A 26,168-nucleotide genomic window follows, 5' to 3' on the forward strand; every position below is an offset into this window, starting at 1 on the left:
TTTGATCCAGCAGAGAGGAGAACAGCAACAGTAACCCTCTTGCACAAAGGGGGTTGATCAACTGACCCTGGGAACAACAGTCCCATAGGCCTAACCAGCCTTATCTCCATGGCCATGGATAGAATCATCATGGACCTCATTAACAAGGACATAAGTGACTGTCAAACTCTTGACCTGACCCAGTTTGACTTCATTAAGAGTAAATCAGGCTTACTGAACCTGGTGGACTTCTACAAGAATGTCACCAAAGCCCTGGATGAAGGCAAAACAATACATACTGCCTATCTTGACTTAGTAGCCAAGGCTTTTGACATAATCACCCACTCAGATATCATTGAGAAACTCTACTAGCTGGGTATTAACTGATAAATTACTAGATGGGTAGCCAACTGACTCACCAACAGAATGCATACTGTTAAAGTTGGGGATTCCACCTCTAGCAGTAGACCAGTTACCAGTGGCATACCACAAGGATCTGTGCTGGGCCCTCTACTGTTTGGAATCTATTTTTCAGAGGTCCAGGTGAAAGTAAATGGCCTGTGATTACCAAGTTTACTGATTATTGCAAACTGGGAGCAATCACTGAGTCCCCAAATTCTGTTAACATATTACAAAAGGGGTTGACACAGACAAATGGTTGGTGACAAAGCCGCTGACTAAAACTAAATGCAAAAGAGTGCATTATTATCCTCTTTGGCAAAGAGTAAGTCCCTGCAAATCACAATATTGACAGCACCACCCCCCCCCCCTCAGCTCAAACCCTGTGGTGCGAGATTCGGGACCCAGGTTGATAGCAATCTAAACTTTGATCACCATGTGTCCACAGTGGTAAGGAAAGCCTTTTACATTGTGCATCTGAAAAATAAGGGCATCCTATCCTATACTATAGTTATATATATATATATATATATATATATATATATATATATATATATATGGGTATGTATCACTTCACCTAAAGTTCATTTCACCTAAAACTCATTTCACCTAAAACTCATTTCACTAACAAGTAGTACAATAAAGCAAGTCAAAGGTATATGTCCTTTTCCCCCACTGTAGTGCGATCCTGGCGTTAATATATATAATTGGGGATGGGGGTGGAGGGCACTTTGGTTTTATGGTGTCTAGTTTTGTTTCACATTATTTGGTAAAAGCCAACTAGGTAGGGGGCTACACCCCCCACACCCCCTTAATATATATACTCAAAGTCACTAAGGCCATGGATGATGGTAAAACAGGACACACCCCTACCTTGACCCCTACCTTGACCTGGCCAAGGCATTTCACACAATTCCCCACTCAGGTATTATAAATAAACTCACAAAATTGGGCATAAATCCCTACATCACAACAGGGATAGCCAGCTGGCTCACAGACAGGACACATGTAGTTAAAGTGGGTGAATCCAGATCCAGCCAGAGGCCTGCTACTAATGATGTGCCACAGAGCTTATTGCTGGGACCACTCCTATTCAGAGTATACTTCTCTAAAGTCAAGGCTAATGTGGTAGGCCTCTGGATGGTAGAGTTTTCCAAAGACTGCATGCTTGGGGAAATCACTGAAACTGTCAGTGATGTAGATATCCTTGAGGAGGATCTGGATCAGACAAGTTATTGGTGCCAGAACCATGGACTAAAACTAAATGTGAAAAAATGTATTATCATTACCTTTACAAAGTACAAAGTACAAGATCAATAGCACACCCTTAAGCCTAGACTCAGAGGTGAGAGATCAAGGTACACTGATAGATAGTAGCCTGGACTTTGACTATCATGTGTCCACAGTGGTGAGGAAGTCCTTTTATGTGGCACAACTTATAATTAAAGATATGGCAATGAGATCCAATGAAATTATAGTCCAGGGGTACTCATCCCTCATTAGACCAATAATCAAGTACAATGCGCCATTTGGCATGTTCTTGACTAGGCACTTACAGCAGCTGAAGTGACTTCAGAGGTTCCTCACAAACAAATTACAAAGTGTAAACAGTGTGAACTATGTGGATAGACTAAAAGTTCGATCCCTTTACTTTGTCTCCTACCTATGCCCGACCTACAAGGCACCCACAAATCTAGCCCTGATGGAACTTCTATACATCTGCGAGTCAAACAGGATGAGGATCACCTGATCTAGGGATCTAAAATTAGTCAGCAACTCAAACAAAACATGCTGAAAAGACAGATATGTGTCTCAGAAATTGCCCTTTCTTTAGAACAGGCTTCCTATTCACATTAAGCATAGCCCTCCCCTGGTCCTCTTCAAATTCAGTTTGGATCAATGGATGGGAAATTGCAAATTCACACCTCAGGTTATGCCTATGTCCTTTATGGACATGGGCAATATGTAAGATACTCAATGCACAGGCACAAATCTAGCCCATTCTCTTGCCTCAAGAAGCCATATATTGGGTAAAATTAGGTTATACTGACTAGGCTTATAAGGGCCCTTAAGCTGGTAGCCTAGTAATCTCTTATGAACCTATGAATAATTACGTCTGAGTTAATCATGCTATATAATATTTAGGATGGATTACAGAGATCACATGTTTAACCTTTTATTCTCAGACCATTACAAAGCCTGCCTTTACAAGCAGTTTGTAACATAGGCAGTCACCTAGGGCCCTGTGGCTGGGATAGGGCCCTCTCTGGCCAGGAGGCTTAAACATTTATGTCAATATATTTAACAAAAAAACTACTTACACCACAGTGACAGCATCTTCCTCTTTAAGGAAAACTATGTATGCACTGCATGTACACCACCGTGGAAGTAAACACATTCTTCACTTGCACACAGAATTTAAACACAGCCGTTCCATTAAGAGAAAAGGTAAGCATGTGTGTGTGTGTGTGTGTGTGTGTGTGTGTGTGTGTGTGTGTGTGTGTGTGTGTGTGTGTGTGTGTGTAGACGTACGTATGTATGTGTATGTGAATGTGACTGTATGTAATTTAAACTAGCTATTCCATTTCTGTATGAGAAAGTATGTGTGTGTATGTATGTATGTAAGTTAAACTAGCTGTTCTGTTTATATGAGAGAGAGAGTGTATGTTTAATTTAAACTAGTGTGGAACTTTGACGATTGGATGGGAGACAGGAAATTCACCTTGGGGATCAAGTCAGTCGCCCTGCTAGACAGGGGTCCAGGGAAGTAAATATTGTGGGAAGAAATAGCCAGGGAATTGTTATGGCTAGGCTTGTATAGGCCCTAGGGCTGATAGCCTAGTACCAACCTATGAACCTATGTTCTGTATGACAGAGAAAATGTGTGTAAGAAATTTAAATTAAAGAGAAAGTGTGTGTGTTTGCAAGTACTTTAAACTAGGGAGAAAGTGATTGTTTGTGTGTGTGTGTGTGTGTGTGTGTGTGTGTGTGTGTGTGTGTGTGTGTGTGTGTGTGTGTGTGCGTGCGTGTGTGTGTGTGTGTGTGTGTGTGTGTGTGTGTGTGTGTGTGTGTGTGTGTGTAATTTAAACTAACCATTCCATTTCTGTATGAGAGAGAAGGTGTGTGTGTGTGTGTGTGTGTGTGTGTGTGTGTGTGTGTGTGTGTGTTTGTGTGTGTGTGAATAAAATGTAAACTAGTCATTCTTTGTTGTATGACAGACAAGGTGTGTGCTGCTGTGTTGTTGTGTGAGAGAGCAGGCGTGTATATGTGTATGTATGTGTTTATTACTGTGTGAGACTAGAGAGAAGGTAGGTGTGTGTGGGTGTGGATGTGTATGTTTAACATACCTCTCAAGTGCCCAGATTTAGCTTCATAGTTTTGGTATGTTTCTCATAAAATTTGTGGTTTTGTGGCAATTCATGGAGGACTGAAGTCACTAAATAATGATATATTAGGTTCAGACTTCATAGCCTTTGGAAAATGCATGCCAACACAAATCGTATTATAGCAACATTCTAAGCTAAAAAGAGCAATATTTAAAATCTATCCCTATTTTTGGGCCATTGTGTCCCCATTATTTTAGGCTTTGTCCAGATTTCTTGCACTGAGGTTGAAAGGTATGTATATCTCTCAGTTGACCAGATTTTTGCCTCATATTTTTGGCCAATTCCTCAAACAATTTGTGGATTTCTGGCAATTTGCAGAGAATTGAAGTCACTAAATAATTACATATGAGTTTCAGATTTCATATCCTTCAGAAAATGCATGCTAACACAAATCCTGTTATTCTAGCAACTTTCTAAGTTAAAAAAATCCATATTTAAAATCTGTTCCTATTTTTGGGCTGTTGTATCTCCATTACTTTGGGCTTTGTCCAGATTTTTTGCAATAAGAGGTTGAGAGGTATGCATACCTCTCAACTGTCCAGATATTTGCCTCATATTTTGGTCTATTCCTCATAAAATTTGTGGATTTCTGGCTAATCACTGAAGATTAAAATAATTAAATGTCATACATTTGAATTTGAGACTTCAATTCCTTCAGAATATGCCTGCAAAGACAAATCTTGTTATTCGAGTAACTTTCTAAGTCTATAAGAGCAACATCTAAAATCTATGCATATTTTTGGGCATTTGTCTCTCCATTATTTTAGCCTTTGTCCAGACTTTTTGTGCTGATAGGTTAGTATGGTAAGTAATTCCCTAGTTTGGGTGGAGGGGGGCAGGTTAGTCAATTAACTTGATCAGCCTTCACCCTGTAATTTGGTTACAGGAGACACAAGCCTGAATCCTCTACACCAGCTACCAGACTGCTGAAGGAATTGTGAGCTTCAGTGGAGAAAAGAGCCTGAATCCACTATAACAACTACCAGAATGCTGACGGAATTGTGAGTTTGAGTTTCACTACATTTTCAGGGAATTATGAGTTTCAGCGTGTTTTCATGAAATTGTTTCAAGGGAAGAGTTTACTGTTGCTCATGCTAAGTCTGTTTTCAATGTGCATCTGTTTTTTTTAACAAATGGCAGTCATTGTTTGTGCTGTAAAATTTGAAAGCAGTGTTAGTAGCTGATTATTTGGTGCATTTTAAGGGGGATAGGAGTTCTGCACTCTTGAATGTGTTCTCCTTTGTATGAGATGCCTAGTAACTGTGAATTGTCTGCGCATCATTCCCTATTGCAGTATTACCAGCTGAGTGGCCTTTTATGACTGAAATTTTCTGAAATGGGTAGTTTTGTCTTTATTGGTTCATACATTTTTTTTCATTGCTGGAAGAATGTTCAAAACTACAAATTTTAACAAGTGGTGCTGGAAATATAATTTAATACTATCAGGAAGGTGAATCAAAGAACACATGGAGGTATGCATGGCCCTAAAAATGTGTGCAAGGAGCCTATGCTTTGAAAACAACACAAAAGCTAAACTTAATCCTCGACTGGCCAGATGCATTTTCTTTGAATGTAGGTTTTAATGCCGTTTCAATGAATATGAGTTTCAAGGGCAGAGATGTTTACTACTCATGCTAAGTCTATTTTCATTGCGTGACTGTATTGTTTGTTTAGCAAATGGCTATTAGTGTTTATGCTATTTTATTTCAATATCTGTAATCATTGCAGAAGTAAACAAGAAAGCAAGTTTGAACAGTGTTTATGGTAACTGGAGAGAAATAGCCAAGTAATGGAAAACTGGACTGGCTGGGGAGGGGGCTGCTGTGAGGGATTAGAGGATTGCCACATGACGGGCTGCTCTGGGGGGGCCCAATTTATTACCTTGCCTAGGGCCTCATTTGACCTTGAGCCAGCTCTCCTTTGGAGTCTGTGCACCACTGTGGAGGAAGTATAAATTTAAGAAAATTAGAGTAGTAGACAGTATGCAATGCTGGGTTAAAAAGGTAAAATAAATAGAGAAGATGAGGTATGATAAAAGTCTTGGCATTTATACATTAGAAAAGAAAGCAGAAGGACAAGAAAGGGATTTGACTAAAATGCATTACAGTATTTGGGGCAAACTGAAGCCAGGTTCTACCTCATCAGCAGACTAAAGCTAGGTAATGCTGTTTTTAGAACTGTCTTGAGTACTTCAGAAACACGACCACCAATACTTTCTTGATAATGGCTGGTCTGCATTGTACTCATCCCCTGATGCTTTCGTTCTTTCTTAAATCCCTGAGCTTTAATGCATAAAAACACAGTTTATTAATAAACTTTCCCTATAGTCCCTCAAACAAGCAAACTATTCTTTTATTTTAACCTATAAAATGTAAATTATTGTTAATATTTTGAGTATTTTACATTTGCTTTTTTTTTGCCTTGATACATCCACCTCCAATGTGTCTGCTGTTATGGAATATGCAGCTATATAATGTCTTAATATGAGTTATACTGCTTGTTCAAAGTACTCACTGCATTTCTTGCTTCTGTAATATTTGTCATTGGTCTGGTTCACAGCTGAAAATTCTTTACAGACCAACCTAGCATAACTCATAAATACATAGGGAATGTGTGTAGCAGCTAGATGGGGGATTGTATAAGGGAGACTGGACAAAAAGGATACTCTACACAGAAGCTGTTAGGGCCCTAAAATGTGTTGAGTGAGTCAGTTTAATGGCATCATTGTCAAGTTATATGGGCAAACAGAGCTCCTACCCCAGCATTGCTTCATAAGGTAAGGCAGAGCTCCACTAATAGTTAGAAATACATAATAAATCCAACTTTAGAAAAAGTCCACCTTCCTTAAGTTAACCTGTAGATTGAGAAAATTTGAATGTAGGATGAAAACAGAATTTTGCTGGCTACAAAAAATTGTGAGTTATAAAGTTCCAAGAGCAGGATGGTACTCACAGCAGATAATTAAAGAATAGGAGTACTCATGTGTTCAACAATTTTATTGTTTCTTTATTAGAAAGAAAACTATAATGCCAGGAACAGAAGTAGTATTAAATTAAGTTACTTTCTTTCTAAACGTTGATTAATTTGTGGGATAGGGAGGATTTTACTTTAGTTGAGATAATCTGTATATTGTCTCCCCATGAAAGTGTTAGTCATGTCAAAGCACTGGGGGAATAAAACATATATATGAACTTCTATATGGTGTGGAATTTTTGATTGATGTATTTAATTAGTTTAATTTGGTCATAATGAATCTGTGTATTTTTGCATCCACAAAATGCTTTAGTTTTATAGAGCAGAGCTTCTTTTTTGTATTTTTGTTTCAGAAAAGCTCTGATCCCATCGTGCTACCTGTTTAGGGTTTTTTTTTAGTATGAGCAAAGTTAAATTGTGTCAGCATCTAGTTGTAAATAACCACTGTAAAATTCCATGAGTTAAACACTGTTGCAAGGCATAAAAATAACTGTTATGTCTTAAAGTGGTTCTGCTTTAACACCTACAATGGTGAAATGTAAACTGCAATGCTGGCTTGCAGTTGCAGGAAAAGAAGATGGAGTTTTGTTTTTACAAAATTCTGAATTTCACTTATACTGAATCTCCAAACTATATTATTAAGAAGACAATATTCATAAACCTACAAAAGTAGCAGTCTAACTATAGCAAGAGTGAACATAGTACTAATTTAAAAAGTTGCTTGGAGTCAAAGAATCCTATAAAAGTGTTTCCATTTAGAATACAGAGAATAAAACATGTCCCAATGTCTATGCTTATCAATGAATTTTTAATAAAACATTTGAGACTATTTAAACTTATAATGGTTTGTACAGAACAAAATGTTTAGTATGCATACTTGCTTAATCTAAATTAAGCCCATCTGGATGGCAAGGTAATGAATTAAAGCAAATTTGCATACTTATTATTTTCCTGGTTTGGGGAGTTATGATTATAATGCAGAAGTTACCATGAATTATGGGCAAATGTAAAATGATGCTCTTACAAAAACACGTACCTTATTTGCAAATCTACTACTTAGCAGCAGTACTGATGCAGTACTGATTCAAATCTATCCCCAACCTCTCAAGTTTAATAGGCTTGCTTAACTATTTCCAGGACTGAAAATACAGACTATACATGGAGGAAGTATTAATAGCAAAACACTAACTAAACCTTAACAGGTAGATCTCAGCTCAAACACTTGACATGCTAGCAGTAACAGAAACATGGCTCAATATATGTATGAATGGTGAAGAAAGTATACTGGCAGTTTATAATAAGAAATGACTACAGTAATAAAAGAGCTAATGATATTTCATTGCTATACTCAAATTCCTTTCCCATTTACCTATATTATCTATCACTAACTGCCCCAATTTTTGACTCATCTGAAATTCTTCTAATGACAGTTCATTTGAATCCACATAAGCAATATACATCCTTCCTAAAGGAATATTAAAGCAATTGAAGACCTACTGTCCTGGTTAACTAGCGGTCTACAAAAGATATAATACATAGAGATATTAACACTGATTGTTTTGTAGAACCATTCCTAGGCCATCTGGCACTTGTGCTGCTCCACAAAGTGGCACCACCTCTCAGCTCAAAGTTAATGAGCCAAGAAAAGAAAAAGAAGAAGAAGAAAAGGTCTTCTAAGTTGAATACAAAAAAATAAAAAGTGCTTCTTTTCTGAAACTGGAGCAAGGTGCGTGCTACAAATGTAACAATTAGCTTGCTACAGGTAAATCACTATACCTTAAGCACTTCAGCCATGACTGCAAATGTAATATCAGCATTCACTTATGATGCTGCAATATTCTTGCAACTTCAGAAAGCAATACCAGTATTTCACTCCTGTACTATCTTGCAAAGTACACCCCCTAACAGCTTGCATCAGGGACAGCCACCACTTTGCCCCAGTCTAGTAATGACTCCAAGTTTAAGACATTAAATAGACTGACATGATGAGGCCATCTACAACCATTCATTAGTATGGCCTCAATCAACTAATAATTCAAATAAGTAGGAAGGATAAGATTTCTGTAATAGAGTGTATTCTCAACTAGATCTTAACTAACAACCCAATGACATTGCTGACAATAGAGTTCTTTCACATATGTTAGCAAAGTTATCATAAACCTACCTATATAATCTGGGAAAAAACATTAAAATATAAAAGCATATAACATATAAACTCTGTTTGTAATACTAGAAATGTTCAATAATTTTTGTTCATCTCAGTATGACATTGTAATTTTGAACCTCTCAAATAACCATCCCTAAATGGTGCAATCATGTTTTTCAGTAATGCCTTCCTATTGATCCTTAACTCTTCAGCCTTATTATGCAGAAAGAAAGTTAAACACAAGCCCTCCTCTTGGTGAACTGTGGCTACTAAACTAAAAACATTAAAAGATAAAGCTTGAAAATAATGAAAGACATATCTAACTAGCTGTTATCTGCAAAAAGCCTAAACCCTTAAGAAACAAGGTAAACTGAGCATTAATGAAAGACAGAAGACAATAATTCATTTCCCTGCATCAAACAACAAAACAAAAATCCCAAGCAATGTGGGAATGATCTAAATAAAATAAAAAAAATTACTCTAGGTCATAATATTCAACCAAGTCCACTCTAAGGATTCAAATTGCAATGTCTATAAATTAAGTGCATAGTTTATAGTTTTTCAACACAGCAACATTAATAAATGATCAATAGCAGTCACCTTCCACAGATTAAAATCCAGTTACATGTGACTCCTTCAATCTGCACATAGTATCACTACATCACATCAGAAAAATACTTCCAAAGATGAAGCCAACCGCCATAGCCTTAGACAATGAAGATTTGAGTGATGCAGCTGATTCACTAGCATACCCTATAGCAATACTTATAGATAGATCTAAATGGAAAAGGTAAGTTTTATGGAAAAAAATCTTTAAAAAAATACTCTCTACAAAGGTAGGAAAACTACTGAACTCTCAAGCTTTCAGTTGCAAACTTGTCACCACTCTTCAAGGTCTTAGAAAAATGTACACACAAACAGATTATAGTTTATCAAATAATAAAAAAAAGATCTACTGTCCCTAGCTCAAACTGCCTTTCATCCAGGCCACAACACTGAAACTACTCTGCTTACATTTGTAAGTACTATAAATCATTGTACTAAGGGCAGCCTAGTTGCTTCCCTCTTCTTAGACTCACCCAAAGTTTTGGATACAGTTTACCATCAACTACTTCTGATAAGACCAGCCAGCCTAGATTTAAGTGACAATGCAATATCCTGGATCATAGGATTATAGGACCATAGCATATATTAGGCAAGTCAGACCAGAGGCCATTGCTCATCTTACAAATACTCACCCTCAGGCTCTACCTGAGGATGGTGATGCCTTTGAGCCCTGGTGTAAATTTAAGTGCACTGAACCATCTGTCTAAGATAGATTTGAAGGATGATAGGGGATCACAATACTTGACATGTTGGGGAAGATATTCCCAAGCAATGGGAGGTACTGGGTGATGAACCTATCTATCCATCTTGTTTTATGTATTTCTTGATTAAGGTTTAGATCTCTGGTTCTGGTGTTGGCAGCATAACTGGACTTGTCAAAGAAAAAGAGGTTGAGAATAATTGGATATGTAAGGGCATGGTAAGGTAGGCACAGGTCTCCCCTCAGGAGCCTGTATAATATTGAGTACAAGGATAAGAACTCTAATTTCTCCTAATAGATATGTTTTTTGAGACCAGAGATCCCTTTTGTTTGGAACCTCGGTGTGGTTTCAAGTTTTTTAAATATTTATTTATCTACTTGTTTATTTGCAGTTTGTTAACCTGGAAAATCCATTGAGCCAAAATGAGCCCGTTTTCAGTGGAGGCCCAGGCTCTATAAACAATTATTACAAAGCTAATACCAACAAATTAAGTACAATACAATTTTCAAAACTACTAAAAACACAGTAATATAGAAGACAGAATAATAACCTTTGAGCAGTGAATGAAATTAAAACATAATTATTTTGGAGTACATAAATATAATTTGGAGTGCAGGCAATTATGTACTCAAAGTTTCATGAGGTGAGAGGTAGGAAGAATTAGAGCAAGAGAGTAGAACAGTGAAAGGTGAATAGACTGAGTTATGAGAAAAGAAAAAAGGGAGAGGGAGTGAAAATGAAATGAAGGGAAGTCACTAGGTTGAGTTTTGAGAACGGAGAAAAAGGATGGGGTAGCAGAAATGATATAGAGGGAGTCAGGTGGGGCGAAAGCATGAGCATTCACAGTGAGAAGAGAGATGGGAATGGAGCATGGTTTTAAAGGTGAAGTGGTTTTGGGTGATTCAAATGTGGGGGGAGGGGAGTGAATTCCATAGGCGAGTGAGGGAGAAAGACAGGCTATGTCTAGCCAGATACATGCCAAAGGGTGCATTATATTCAGTAATGCATCTGACTAGGATAGAATACAGAGGGACAATGACTTTGTTAGTTTCAGAAAAGATTCACTTGGATATTAGCTGTGAAATGCAGAAGGATTTTCTAGCTATGTTAACCACATGATCACCCAAGAAGAAGGAGCTATCAGCTCATCCACCCAGATCCCTGATCACTGATTTGATTATGAGAGGGGTGTTTTCAATACAGTAGTATACAGAGTGTTTCAATTTTTCAAGGGGGATGATTTAGCATTTATTGGCATTTAGTTTAATCCCTTTTTCTATGCACCAGGATTTGACTTTAGTTAGTTCATTTTGGAGAGTATATGTATCCAAAGATGACTTACCAACAACACCCAATATGCAGCCACCAGCAGACTTTGTTAACCAGAGCTCACTGTTATCACTTTGAAGGTCTAAAAATTCTATGGGAAACATTTCTAGTCACCCTCCCTCCATCTGAGGAGGCATCACCCACTTGGGCAACATGTATTGTCTCCTAGGCCAGTTGATGATCCATCTTACCACATAGGGATTTAAGTTTCTGGTCATTAGCTTATGAAAAATTCCATCATGTGGTATGGAATCAAATGTCTTAGCCATATCAGGGCTGACAGTATAACGACTGTCAGCCCAATGAGTGGCTTTCTCAAAGAAGCTGTCAAAATTCAGCAAGCAAGACAAAGTTGAATTGGAATGGATCTAGCTTAGTCAGGTTTTTGATGTAATGATTTATTAGGTCAATGATGATGTACTCCATGGTTTTACAGATTAAACTGATAAGGCTGATCATTCAGTAGTTCACTTGGTACTTTGTGGGGCCACCCTTATGAAGGGGCATTACTGTAGCAGTGTTCCAGGATTCAGTGACATAGCATGTAACAAAGCTTTTGTTGAACAGTTTAACAATCGGATTAATGAATCTATGTTTAAGACTGTTTATTAGACAACTCTGGACTCATGGTGGAAGTGCCTTAATGATAACAGGAGATGGTGACTCATGGAAGCTTTGAGGGGTATGGAAAATTCAGGGAAGAAATTTACTGCAAACTTGCTAGCTAGTATGTTTGCAATACCTTTTTGGTTTGATTTGGGAGCAATATTATGGAGAAGATTGGAGCAGAACTGAAAGTTATTTGTTAGTTTTATATTGCAACTAAAGAAGGCCTTATAATTACCCTTTACTTTTCTTGCTAGTCTTAATTTGTGTAATGCTTTATGGTCTTTATGATTTATTTCTGTTTCCTAGAAAGGTTTTTAATACTGTTTTGATGCTGTGTTAGTTCTGTCCTTATGATCAGTTTAAGGAGTTTCCTCCTGTTACATATTTTATTTTACATTGGTAGACCATCAGGAGAATTTATTTTTGAATTTACCACCATATTTGGTTTTGGAAGGGACTGCTAGGTTAATATATTTATCTAAATGGGCATAAAAATCAGTTGTGTATCTGGCTGCATAAGTGGACTCAACCTTAGAGTTGGCACAGGCAAATTTAGATATTTCATCATATAGTTTTATGAGGCTGGCCTTTTTGAAATCTTTAAAAAGGGTGCTCCTTATAACCAAGGGAGGGGAAGTTTTGAGCATAATGGTAATAAGACTGTCGCTCATGCATCTCTAACACATATAACAAGAAAGTTGGGGTTTTCCTTTAGATGCTTTAATACATGGAAATGCATCAGGATGGATAGCAGCATCATAAAATACCAACAAACTAGTTAACAGACAGACCTTGCATACATACATGCTTACAACTCAAAAGATGGGGGGGATTGTTTGCAGGATGATGCGATAGTTTGGTGGGAGGTGTTAGGGAAGTCAGTTGATTGTGGTTATGAATAAATTGGGGTACAGGCGGGGCGGGTGGAATAAGGGGGCAGGGTGGGAAGCGAAGTGAGCCCGACCGATAGTGAGGGCGAACGTAGCGGGCTGAATCCCACTCAATAAGGTAAGGATCTCAGCAAAAAACTGAAACAGTGAACTAGAGTATGTAAGGTACTGGTTAAAGTGCGATTATATTTAACTGTGACTGGCAGCACCACTGGGAGTTTTATGGGCAGCAGCTAACAGTAAATCAGGAGGAAGGTCAGGGTCAACTGTTAATTAAGGGATGTCGTTAATTTTAATTCAGTTGCAAAGAAAATAGGGGGTCTATGGCAGGCCTTAGCGTCCATGCACACTACTCACTCAGAACAAGTAAGATACGTTAATGAAAAAAACACCTACATATTTTAATAAGAAGTGCATCTCTGTGGTGGAAGATAGTGGGGCAGGTAGTAGACCGCCACAGCCTCAGATCACAGAGTACAGTCCCGAGGGAGTGGCAAAGCAGCAGTTATATTTTCAGTAAAAAAAATGCAGCAGGTATATTTAAACACTGTAAAAGAGAACAGAGGTGCAGATATTAGGGTGAGGTGAGTGGAACTTCTGCAAATGAGGAGTGGGCAGTATTAAGCAGAACAGAAAATACTGGGTAATAAATACACAGACTTAGGCTAGTCATGCAATAGCAGAAATAAAAACAGTATTTAGCCCTCTTTTATCAATGGTACATTAAGGAATATTTAAAACACATCAGTGTAGTTCCAGTTACAGAGTAGTTCACCAGAAATACCTAGCAGTAGTTAACTAATGTATTAGACAGTAATTATATTTCTTAGTATCTAGTTCAATGGTATTTCAGCATCATATAGCTCTGTTGTAGATGTAAACAATTAATATCTTCCCATACAAACATTAGTTAGAGATGATAACTTATTGGCATAATTCTGAAATTATTTTAGGTCAAGATGGTTCACAAAAACATTACAGCAGCTTTACAGTAGCAGAAATATCAGACAAAATGTTAATACAACACTAGTAGTCTTCTGCAGGGTCACTGCATAAACAGTACACAAGTAGTTCCTATTGCAAGTCAAAACACTAGATGATATTGCAGCTATATTCAGTAAATTAGGTTCAACAAGTAAATTCCAGTACTTACAGAGAGAAGCAGGAGGTGCTCGGAACACCAGGACAGAACAGTTTCCAGGATTCACAAAATGGCTCCCAAGCAGGTGGGATAAGTGTTTTTAAAAACTCTGATCAGGTGATGGGTGGGGGTGGGATAAGCTCTCATCAGGTGATGGGTGTGGTTGGGACAGAGGAGCACTGGTGGTGAGAGTTTGAACTGCACACTATACCCACTCCACAAGGTAAGGAACTCAGCAAATAACTGAAACAGTGAACTAGAGTAGATAAGGCACTGGTTAAAGTGTGATTATATTTAACTGTGACTGTCAGCACCACTCTGAGTTTTGTAATATCTCAGTGTTGGTGGATTAGCAATTCTCTGTTTCAGGACATCAAGTGCTCTTTGATGTTGCTCTGACTAAGACCAGGATACATCTTTACATGTCAGCTCTCTGAGCAGTGCTGATACTTGGCTCAAGTCTGGAATGAACTTGCATAAGTAGTTGAGCATAGCAAGAAAACGTTGCAGGGCTTGAACATTGTCTGATGCTGGCATCTTAAGAATGGCTGTTTGTTTTGAAGATCTGGTCATAGGCCTTTACTTGTAAATAAATGACCAACATAAGTAACTTCTTGTACCTTGAACTTGCATTTCTGTGCATTGAACGTAAGATTCATTTGGCATGCCCTTTCTAGAACTTTTCTTAGGTTTCTGTCATATTCAGCTTTATCATGACCTCCAACCAGTATGCTGTCTATTATAATGCCACAAGGATACCCCTCAAAAATTTTCAGAATTTATCCCAAATGGCATTCTCAAAAATCTGTACCTGCCAAACGGAGCACTGACTGTAGTGACCAATGATGATTTCTTGTCAAGTTGAATTTTCCAAAATGATCTAAGAAAGAAAAAATAGTGGCATTTGGCATCAAGAATGTGACTTCTTCAACTGTGCGCATTACATGATGGGGTCTTTTTAATGCTTTGCTCAAATCTCATGGGTCAGTACATATTCTGATGTCATCTGAGCTTTTTTTGTATGCTACAAACACAGAAGATACCCATTCAGTTGGAGTTTTGACTACACAAATCAAACCTTTTTACACCATTTTACCTGGCTCAGCTATGACTCTGACCTGCATGGCTATTTCATGCTGGCCTGATAACTGGACTCACCTCCAGAATAACTTCATGGAGTACATAATGGAAGTTTGCCTAGTTTCTCTTGGAACAGATCAGCATAGGTAGAAAAAAACGTACTGGACAAAATTAAAGTAGTGGTATTTTAAACTAACATGATGGGCTTCTTTATTGAATGAAAGCAGTCCCATTTTCAAACTGTCTCTGAGCCCTAATAATTACTGAATGTGCCTTTTGACCACATAAAATAACAAGTCATAACTTTTTCCAGCAGAGTAACATGAAAGCACTACTGAGCCTTCGGTTTGAATTTCTTCACCTCCATAAGCAACAAGCTTTGCACACCTTGCCATATCAAGCCTTTCACCTTTACACACTGTGGTAAATGTTTCTGCTGACATAGCGTTGCACTTGAAACCTGTATCAGCTTTGAACTCTTTGGGATTGCCATTTATCTGGACAGTACAAAATACCTTGTTCTTTGCCCTTAAATCTACTGCATTGACCATTTCATGAAGCACTGACACACTATCAACATAAAGAGCAGGCTTGCCACTGTCTAGCTGATCAACTAGTTTCTTAAAATGTTCCCTTGTATTAAAAGAAGGTGGGCCTTTTGATTTACCAAATCTTTTGAAATTATTCTATTTATTGCATTTGCGGCATTGCTGACCAAAAACTAAACACTTTTCCCTTTTCTATTCATGATTACCACCACAATTATGACAGTTGGCAATGAAACTGGGTTGGGGCCCATGCTTTGAGTTTGATGACTCACTCTTATGCTTCACTGAGACTGTGTGAACTTTGGAATTGCTGGAAAGTTCTGGGGTTTACCCGTGAGTGCTGCATGGGTTACAGCTGCCATGTGCTTGGGCCTGTTTCTTTTAATAATGTGACGCATACTATCAACATGAGTTTTATCACTGTGCCTTCTGGAGCTGTTCTCATTTGTAAGCATATTCATGTGCTTTTCTGTGAGCTCGTATATCTGACAAATCTCAATGGCCTTATTCAAAGTTAAATCATTGTCATGAAGCAATATTTTTTTCACAGCATCACCTTTTATACCACACACAAGTCTGTCCTCTATCAACTCGTCCCTTATTCATCAAATCTGCACGTTTTAGCTTTGATTCTCAGATCAGTTATGTATGCTGCAAAGGCTTCACCAGGCTTTTGATCCCTTGTATAAAATTAGTGCCTTTGCATTGTAACATTTGTCTGGGGGTTACACATTTCTCTAAATTTATGTTGTAAGCACTCGGGGCCCTCCCTTGACTCAGCCAGTACAGCAATATGATGATTTTCCCCCTCCACAGTATAGATAGCAGGTGCATACACAAATGAGCGTTCCCTTTCTATGGCTTCTGACCCAGCTAAATTAGGTAGAATAAATGCCTTTGTATGGTCATCTTTATTAGAAAATGCAGCATGTATGAAAATGTCATACTCTTGCTCAAACACACTCCAGTTCTCAGCAATATTACTGTCAAACACAAGTGCACTGGGTTTTCGAAATCTGTTTGCCAAACCCACAAAGTATACACACACTGAAAATATGGCCCTTGTAATCATGTACGAGCAAACTGTTCTGTGAGCTTGTAATAACATTCAAATGCACAATAAACTCTTTGAAATACTGTACTTGGTGAAATATGCTCTGTAATGGCTGTACTATGTGAAATATGCCTTTTAATGGCTGTACTTTGTGAAATATGCCCTGTAATGGCTGTACTTTGTAAAATATGCCCTGTAATGGCTGTACTTTGTGAAATAGCTTTACTGCAACACTGCACAAACATGCAAGCATTTTATACACTTCTGATAACTCAGTTATCTTTGCTTAATAAGAAATATAAATGCTTTGTGAAAATGTGGATGCTTCCCCTTATTTTATTTATTTGATGCTACTCAGACTTTATTTCAAATATTTTCTGTAGTAATTAGAGTATTTTAATCAATATTGTACATATCTGTTTATGTGAAAATCATTTAGAACATTCTGCACGCCTTGTTTTATATTAAGCAAAAATAAATAGTGCTGAGAAAGTTTTAATAGCTAAAATTTGTTTCTGACCTGTTTTGCGAAGTTTTGCACATTTAGGAATGATCCACTCCTGTATATTCCACCAGCTCCTAGCAAGTACTTTAAGTCATTTTACCCAGGCTGCTTTTGCCTTCACACCACTTGGATATGCTGGTTCTGACTTCTTGTCCTTTAGACATGCTGTTTCTTATACTGTGTCCTTTTAGATATGCCTCTTCTGACACCATGTCACTTGTTATTCTCTAACACATATAACAAGAAGGCTGGGGTTTTCATTTAAATGCTTTAATACATAGAAATGCATCATGATGGATAGCAGCATCATAAAATACCAAGAAAGTAGTTAACAGACAGACCTTACATACATACATGCTTATATATCAATCGCTTACTATAAAATGGCAGTCAGGCTCATATGTGCTCAGTATTTATACACTTGTGCAAGCCCTTGGATAGCTTCTTAAAGGTATATACACACATATTGATCTAAAACGACTATGGATGGACTTCACTAATGGAGGACTAGTCATACCAGGGGGGCTGACAGGGGCCCAGTTTGTGGGTACTAAGTCAAGAATGTTTATACTCCTGTTCAGTTTGTGGACAAGCTGTTCTAGATTATTTTGATTTACTCAGTCTCAAAAAATGCTGAGTGTACCCAACTTTGGGAAGTGTAAGAGCTCCAATCAAAGAAAGAATCACTGATTAAAGAGCCATTGTTTATAGGCATGTATTTTATAAATCATCCCCCATTTAACATTTTCTGCATGAAGTCAGGGTGTTCTGTCAACTGTTGCCATCTCTGTCAATTCAATGCCAATCTCCTACCTTTTTCAACAGTCATGCCTGACTGCCACAGGTCTTCTCTTATACAATCTATCCACCTCTTTTGCTGGGCACCTCTAGCTTCCTCAGCTGCTCTGCCTTTACTGCCCAGGTTTCTCTACCATACAGTAGTACTGGTCACACCTCTGTTTTGTACACCTTAATTTTCAACTTCTTTGGCATTTTTCTGTCATACACTATCTCTGACACTCTGTACAAGTTGGTTGCAGCCCCACTAATTCTTGCTTTTACCTCCTCATTCAGACTGACCTGCACCTCAACTACTCTTCCCATATATCTAAAGCTGTTAATTGGTTCTGCTAGTTTTCCTTTCATCTCAATTTTCAGCCTCTTCTGATTTCCACCATTTGAAATCCTCTATAAATACCTGAAATTTATCATGGTCATCTGGAGCCATGGAAATTGATTGATAGCAGGCTATGGGTTGTAGTTTAGATTTCCCTCAAAGTGAGCTGTAGTTCAGTAAGCTCCTAGTGGGGGGTGGCGCTGGGTATCTATTTTGAAGGGAAGTTTTCATTGATGTACACCAACAGTCTGCCACCATTACTGGTGGATCTGAAAGCATGGCAGGCACAAAACCCAGAACAGAAGGGAGATCTTGCTAAGAAGTCTAACCATATCTCAGTAATTAGGCATTCATGTACACATTCCAAATGCAGAAGTGCCTCAAGGTCAGAAAGTTTATTGTTAAGACTCCTTGTGCTGAGTATTGCTGCCTTAATATAATCCACAGTAGACCGGTGATTTTATTTAGTTGGTAAATTCATTATCCACAATGGGGCCAGTATTTTTGCAAGTATGTGGAAACTGTTGAATGAAAGATATAAACCATCTTTTGCCAACCAAATTGGGCTGTTGATAATTTCTTCTCAGGATGATACTCAGACCTAGATCGTGGTCTAGGCAGGGTAATGAATTAGGCTCCCCAGTACCCCCTGCAGCCATTCCAGGGTCCAATTATTTGGCTTTTTCTCCCCAATTACCATAAACACTGTTCAAACCTGTTGGATGCATACAATTTTCTTCTTTACCTCTACAATGATTACAGATATTGGATTTAATTTAAAACTTTTATTTCCAATTTTATTGCACAACCATATTGCAGTAGGGAATGGATGACAAACCAACAACAGGTTCATAGTTACAAGGCATCTCAAACATAGGAGAACACACTCAGGACTGCAGCACCCCAGCACCCTTTAAAGTACAACAAAGTATCAGCAATCCATCTACATGGTGTGAGAGTAGACTCCACAGCCTTCTGCACTGAAAGTAAATATGCTACCTGTTGTGCTACTAACACTGCTTTCAAATTGCTTAGCATGAACAGTAACAACCATCTGCAAAACAAAATAGTTGCTCACTGAAAAAAAGACTTGGCATGAGAAGCAGTGAAATACTCTTCCCTTGAAGCTCACAGTTCCTTGAAAATGCACTGAAGCTCACAATTCTTTGAAAATGTACTGAAACTTACAATTCCTTGAAAATGCACTGAAACTCATAGTCTGGTAGTTGGTATAAAGGATTCAGTCCTTGCCTCCTATAACTAAGATAGAGGGTTTAAGCCTGGTTAAATTAACTAACTTGCCAGTACTAACTAGAACATTTCACACAAACACACTGTTCTCCACTAACCTACCCATTCATCTGGAAAAATCCATGCTTATTTCTTAAAAAATGATGTGCTCTATTCCAATTTAATTGCAAGTACATGGTACTAAAGATGCCTATAGAGATGCTACTAAGGATGCACTGTGTGTGCATCTTTAAAAAGAAATGTAATGCACACAGAGAGCTTTCTTAAACAAGAAATGTAAGTTTGTGGCAGTTCCTCAGCGAGTGGGCAATAGCCGAATACATAGATCACCTAGAGCTCGATCTGGCTTTATGCTTACTGAATCCCCCTGCAAAGGCACCAGAAACTTAGTAAATTGTATTTCAACCCAATTATGTTTTCCTTTTATCTAGGTATCATTCTAGGTAAAGGGAGGATTCCACTCAGAACAAGTGTCTTACCCTTTAGCTGAAGTGAGTACAGTAAACTCCATCATATCCTTCTGCATTCTCTTGAGGGGTTTTCATGATAGATCATTTCCCTCCACATGGTCTACAATCATATTATAGTCATGCATGCAGGAAGAGAGGGTGTTGAGTACCCTAGTCATGTTCACTATCTTGATAACTGTGAGACTGCCGAATGTTACTTTGTCCTTGCCCAATCTAGTGAGCATGGAATATATGTGTCTAACAAAAGAATCACTAATAACTAGGATGTTTCCAGTGGCTGAACTATGCCTACAAGACATGAAAGTGGCTTGCTGCTGGTGAAATGTTGACATTAGTGTTAATGTGAAGGAATGTGGAATAAATGTATTAAGGGATTTACACTGATGCCAAGTCTTAAGAGTTCTGGGATGCTTCGATAGAGATGGTTTACAGCATCAGTGTAGGATAATTTTGTATTTTTAGTATAATGATATTGTACTTGCATGAGTTGCGTGTGATAGCGCAATGCACACTTCAGGTGGTGAACTCTGCGAGGGATATCTCCATTGATGCCCAGTGCTGATATATGAAACGTACCCTGTTAGAAGTAAAAGGGATGTGATTGATTAAAAACTGATTGAGGGAATTATTGAGGTACATTTGCAAAAAGATGGTTTGAGTGGGTAGTAATACTAAAGTGATGGGGATACCTGGATAATAGTGTTTATAAGCTGGTCTAACCGATTGTTTGCTTACATGTGTACTGTTTTCTACAGCAAGTAGTGGCTATTTATAGCTCAACACAGTTTGTTGTGATCTAGGGCACACTTGTGCCTGGCACCTGCTGAATGAAAACAAATGTGAAAGCAATACTTACTATGAGAAAAGAATGGAAGTTGTACGTGCCACCCTCTAATCATCACACCAACAGCATCAGTGCACTCAGCATGATATATTTATATATATATATATATATATATATATATATATATATATATATATATATATATATATATATATATGTGTGTGTGTGTATACCGTATTTCCCCGAAAATAAGACTAGGTCTTTTATTCTTTCTCCCGGCGAAATGCGCATTAGGGCTTATTATCAGGGGATGTCTTATTTAGCCACGCCGTACAACAATCTACCTTTATTCAGTTATTCATGTACAAAAATTGACATTAATTAATGAACACAAATCGACATTTCTTCATGTACAAAAATCGACATTTATTCATGTACACAAATTGACATTTATTTGTACTTTTCTATTATTGGATAACAGTTCTAATAACGGGTTGACAGTTGTGTGAGAATTCTACATAAACAGCACAACAAACATTTCTACTCCAGAATATGTCCACCTTGACTTTCACAGTTATTCAAATACAGTCATGTCATCTTCTGGGACATAACAAGTGTCCAACCCCCCGGATTTAGGCCTGAATTTCTTGCGACTCCATTTCCTGTAGCACCATTGGCCCCAGTTTGTCATGCCTAGTAACTGAGCTCTCCTTAAATGAGCACTGCTGATCCAAGTAGCCTGCTTGTAGTGCATTGGCAACACAGCTGTCAGTGATTTTACACCATGACTTTTTCACCCAAGTCACGACATCTTGCAGGCTAGGCTTCACAAAGTTTCCATGCTGATTTCTCTCCATTCTATTTTCAATGTAGTCATAGAGTTCCATGTGCAAATGATACTTGAATGGCTTGTTTATTGCAATATCAAGAGTCTGGAGATAGGCAGTCATTCCTGCAGGAATCATTATTTGATATATTCTCCTCTGTGCTAGGAGTTTCTTTGTTTCTTTAGCGCGGTGAGTGCTGGCTGAATCCCAGACTAGCAGACCTCTTTTGCCACCTCGAAAAACAACTGGCAGCATTACATCGACCCACTTCCTTAAAACTGCTTGTGTGCACCAGTCTTTTTTGGGTTCAAGAATGTAAATGCCTGAAACACGTTCAATCTTATCTTTCTTGCCCTTGCTAATGATTAGAGGTGTGGTTTTCTTTCTATCTAGACAAATTGCCAAAATACAGGTAACACGTACACTCTCATAACCAGTGGAGGGAATGTAGATTGACAAGGCAGCCCTCTGATCAATTGTTGCTTGAGATCCTTGGCCCATAAACACTGCAGTTTCATCCATAGCAATCATGTTGGAGAGTTGGTATTTAGAAAAGTCAATGCCATCAACAAAGGACTTGAACACAAGTGCACATTTAATAACTTCAGTATCTTCCAGCTTGAACAGTGTTGTTGATCTTCTTAGAGACAGTTCATATCACTGAAGGATGCCATCCAGCCAATGTTGTAATGCTTTGAATTCTTCTGGAGATATTTCTAACTGTGGTGCTATTGCAAGGGCAAATGCTTGAATATCAGCCCTGCACATAACCAAAGCCTTTACTCTCCTGTTAGCAATCCACTCACAGATGATGTTTTCAAGCTCAGGAAATAATCGTTGCCGACCTGATCCACACTTACACTTCTTAGCGTTTCCCTCGTTGGCCTGTTGACTGGGGTTAACGTACGCTGATCACCATTTTTGGACCATTCGGAGATCTAACTTCTTCTCTTTACAGAAAGCCATCAGGTTCTTTCCACGGGAGTCCTCCAAGATTCCTTTCTTGTACTAGATGGAATAGCTCTTTCTTTTTGCACTCATCTTGCCTGGGGGGGGGGTTAATTGAAGACTTACGCGACCGGAGTCGCAACACAAAATGGCGCTGGTTATGAAGAGAAGACACTACCACAGCTGCTCATTAGCATGACCGTGCACTTTGCACGCGTTGTCTGTACTTTGACCACCTGTGTGGGTTTATGGGCCAAGTATCTCAACCATCAAGTGTGAGTGATGATTAGCTTACAGTACGAATCAGAACTGGGGCTTATTTTTGGTGTATGGCTTATACCATGAACACCATAGAAAAACCATGCTAGGCCTTACTCTCTGGTTAGGTCTTATTTAGAAAGAAATATGGTATATATACATATATATATATATATATATATATATATATATATATATATATAGAGAGAGAGAGAGAGAGAGATAAATTGAAGCAAATAGTCCTGAACACACTAGCTATAGCAGCAATTATTCTACTTCCACTAGAAAAATTAATGTTCCCTCCAAAATGGCCACCAAACTAGGGCAGAATAGGATTCTAGCCAAACAATTATTAACAATTTCTAAGTATAAATAAGATAAAAATAAGGTAAGATAAGCAAGTATAAACTAATAGTAAAAACACTCAACAACACATCAATAACTCCAGTTTAATGTTAAAAGGTTAAAAAGTAAGAGCTTTCGCGACCACACACTGTCACTTCATCAGACAAACAGAATAACAATGCATTGCAGTATATATAGGTGTATCCACACCTTTACATAATTAATTAATTACTTAGTAATTAACAGAATAATGTCATCTAATTAATTCTAGTACATCTTTGAAATGCATACTATAGTTTATAGAATCTAAGAAAACAATACAGCGTGTCTACATAATTAAAATACAGGTAAAATTAATGTTGAAGTCTCCTGACTTTTAGGAAAGGTTTAATGGAAAAGGCACCATTCAGACGTGGGTATCTATCTGCATTTAGTAACAGTGTCCATTTTGCTCTGCTGCCTCAGTTATATTGTCTATATCTCCCCCTCTAGGATTCACATTTAGTGCTTGAATGACAAAAAAATTAAAATTGTGTGAAGAATCCTTATATTTCACATGATTTGCTAGTGCACTGGCATCCTTTTTCATTTTTAATGTCCCTGATATGTTCTAAAATTCTGTCTTTAAAAGGCCTGTTTGTTTTACCTACATAAAAACATGACATTTTGTGCAGAAGACAAAGTAAACTAGATGCATGGTTCTACAATCAGCATAGTAGTTCAAACTAATAGTGAAGTGTTTAAATGGATGTGTATATGTTGTGTTTGAGTAGATATACTGACAAGCAGAACAATGTCTACATGAGAAAGTTCCTGCTCGTGCTGATTCATGGATTCTATTCACCTTGGGTTTGTTGCACAGATGTCTCAAGGATTTGTTGTCCCTAAATGTAAAGGTGGGTGTATCAGTTATAATATTCTGAAGTTCTGGGATAACTCCTAAAGTATTCCACTTCTTTTTTAGAATGTTGCAATAGTCATTAATATCACTTGAGTATTGCAATACTATTCTGAAGTTATTGCTATGGATATTCTCAGATCTAATCTGGGATTCAATAGATGTTGTTTTTCTAAAGTATGGTTGACATTTGTCATTTCTGTGTGTCCAAGCCTCATGTATAGTATTGTCATTGTCTTTTTCACAATAACCTCTCTCCATGAATTCTTGCTTGGTAATATTAAGTGCATCTTGTGCATCTGAGTCATCATTGTATAATCTTAAGACTCTGTAAATCTGGCCTTTCAACATGTTTCGAGGAATATGCCTAGGGTAAACACTGCTTTTATAAAGAAGGGAATTCTTCCTTGTAGCTTTTTTGTAAATGTTACTGCATACCTGATTTAAGTCAGATTTTCAAAGAGTCACATCTAAGAATTCTATTTGATCTCCAGAATATTGGTGGCTGAATTTAAGAAAATTGGTAGTACTATGCATGTAATCAATCAGTATAATCTTAAGACTCTGTAAATCTGGCCTTTCAACATGTTTCGAGGAATATGCCTAGGGTAAACACTGCTTTTATAAAGAAGGGAATTCTTCCTTGTAGCTTTTTTGTAAATGTTACTGCATACCTGATTTAAGTCAGATTTTCAAAGAGTCACATCTAAGAATTCTATTTGATCTCCAGAATATTGGTGGCTGAATTTAAGAAAATTGGTAGTACTATGCATGTAATCAATCAGTTGTGTTAATTCTAACGTATCTCCTTTCCACAACAGAAAAATATCCACAAATCGAACATACCATATAATATTCCCATAAAACTCATTAGTCTCTGACAAAAAAGTGGATTGTTCCCATTGCACCAGAGCTAAATTGGCGTAGCTATTGGCACAGGCTGTACCCATGGCTATGCCAATTTTCTGTAGGAAAAATTCATTTTCAAATATAAAGGTATTGTTACATAGAATAATCTCAAGTAAAGTACAGATTAATTTCACATCATCAGTGTTAAAAGTGCTGTTCGAAGTAAGAAAACTTCTAATCATATCAATCCCCCTTTCATTAGGGATAGAAGTAAATAAGGATTCTACATCTAAAGTCACAAATATATAATCACTCTCTAGAGTAGAGAGCCTGTCATGTAATCTTTCTAAAAAAGTCTTGCCTCTATCTATATACATTGAGCATACTTTACATACACTATTTGATAGTTGTTACACTATTCTAAAGGATACTAAGACTTTTTTTGAAAGATCCCTAATGAATGGGGGATTGATATGATTAGAAGTTTTCTTACTTCAAAGAGTACTTTTAGCACTGATGATGTGAAATTAATCTGTACTTTACTTGAGATTATTCTATATAACAATGCCTCTCTGTAGTCTTATTAGTAAAATAGTAAGGAAGCTCATCTGAGCTCAGCTGGTTCACCAATCATTTTCAAAGCAGATTGCCATGTGAATGAAGGCATAATACCTACTTTTCCAACCAACCTATCCACATAAGTAGTCCAAAAGACTCTATACGTGGCTCTCCACTGTTCAATATATTCATCAATAATGTGGACAAAATAGTCTCAAATGCATGGCTAGTACAATATGCAAATAATCTGACAATGATATGTTCAGCCAAAACCCTTAACCATCTCTAAACTATTACCCAACAATCCCTTTACAAAGTTGGAAAAATTGATCACAAAGAATTAAATTTATTACTAAATAGTACAAAGTAGAACCACTGCTCGACACCTTTCCAAAATACACAACTACATACTACACAGTTTCCCATCTAATCCATAAAGAACGTAAAACACAAAACACTCAAGCTAAGCTGCTAGCTGCTGTTATTCACCACCCACTAAAATTTGATCATCAAATTA

This window comes from Protopterus annectens, chromosome 6.part0, assembly GCF_019279795.1.
Source record: "Protopterus annectens isolate FY-2018-M chromosome 6.part0, PAN1.0, whole genome shotgun sequence".
NCBI lineage: Eukaryota > Metazoa > Chordata > Ceratodontiformes > Protopteridae > Protopterus > Protopterus annectens.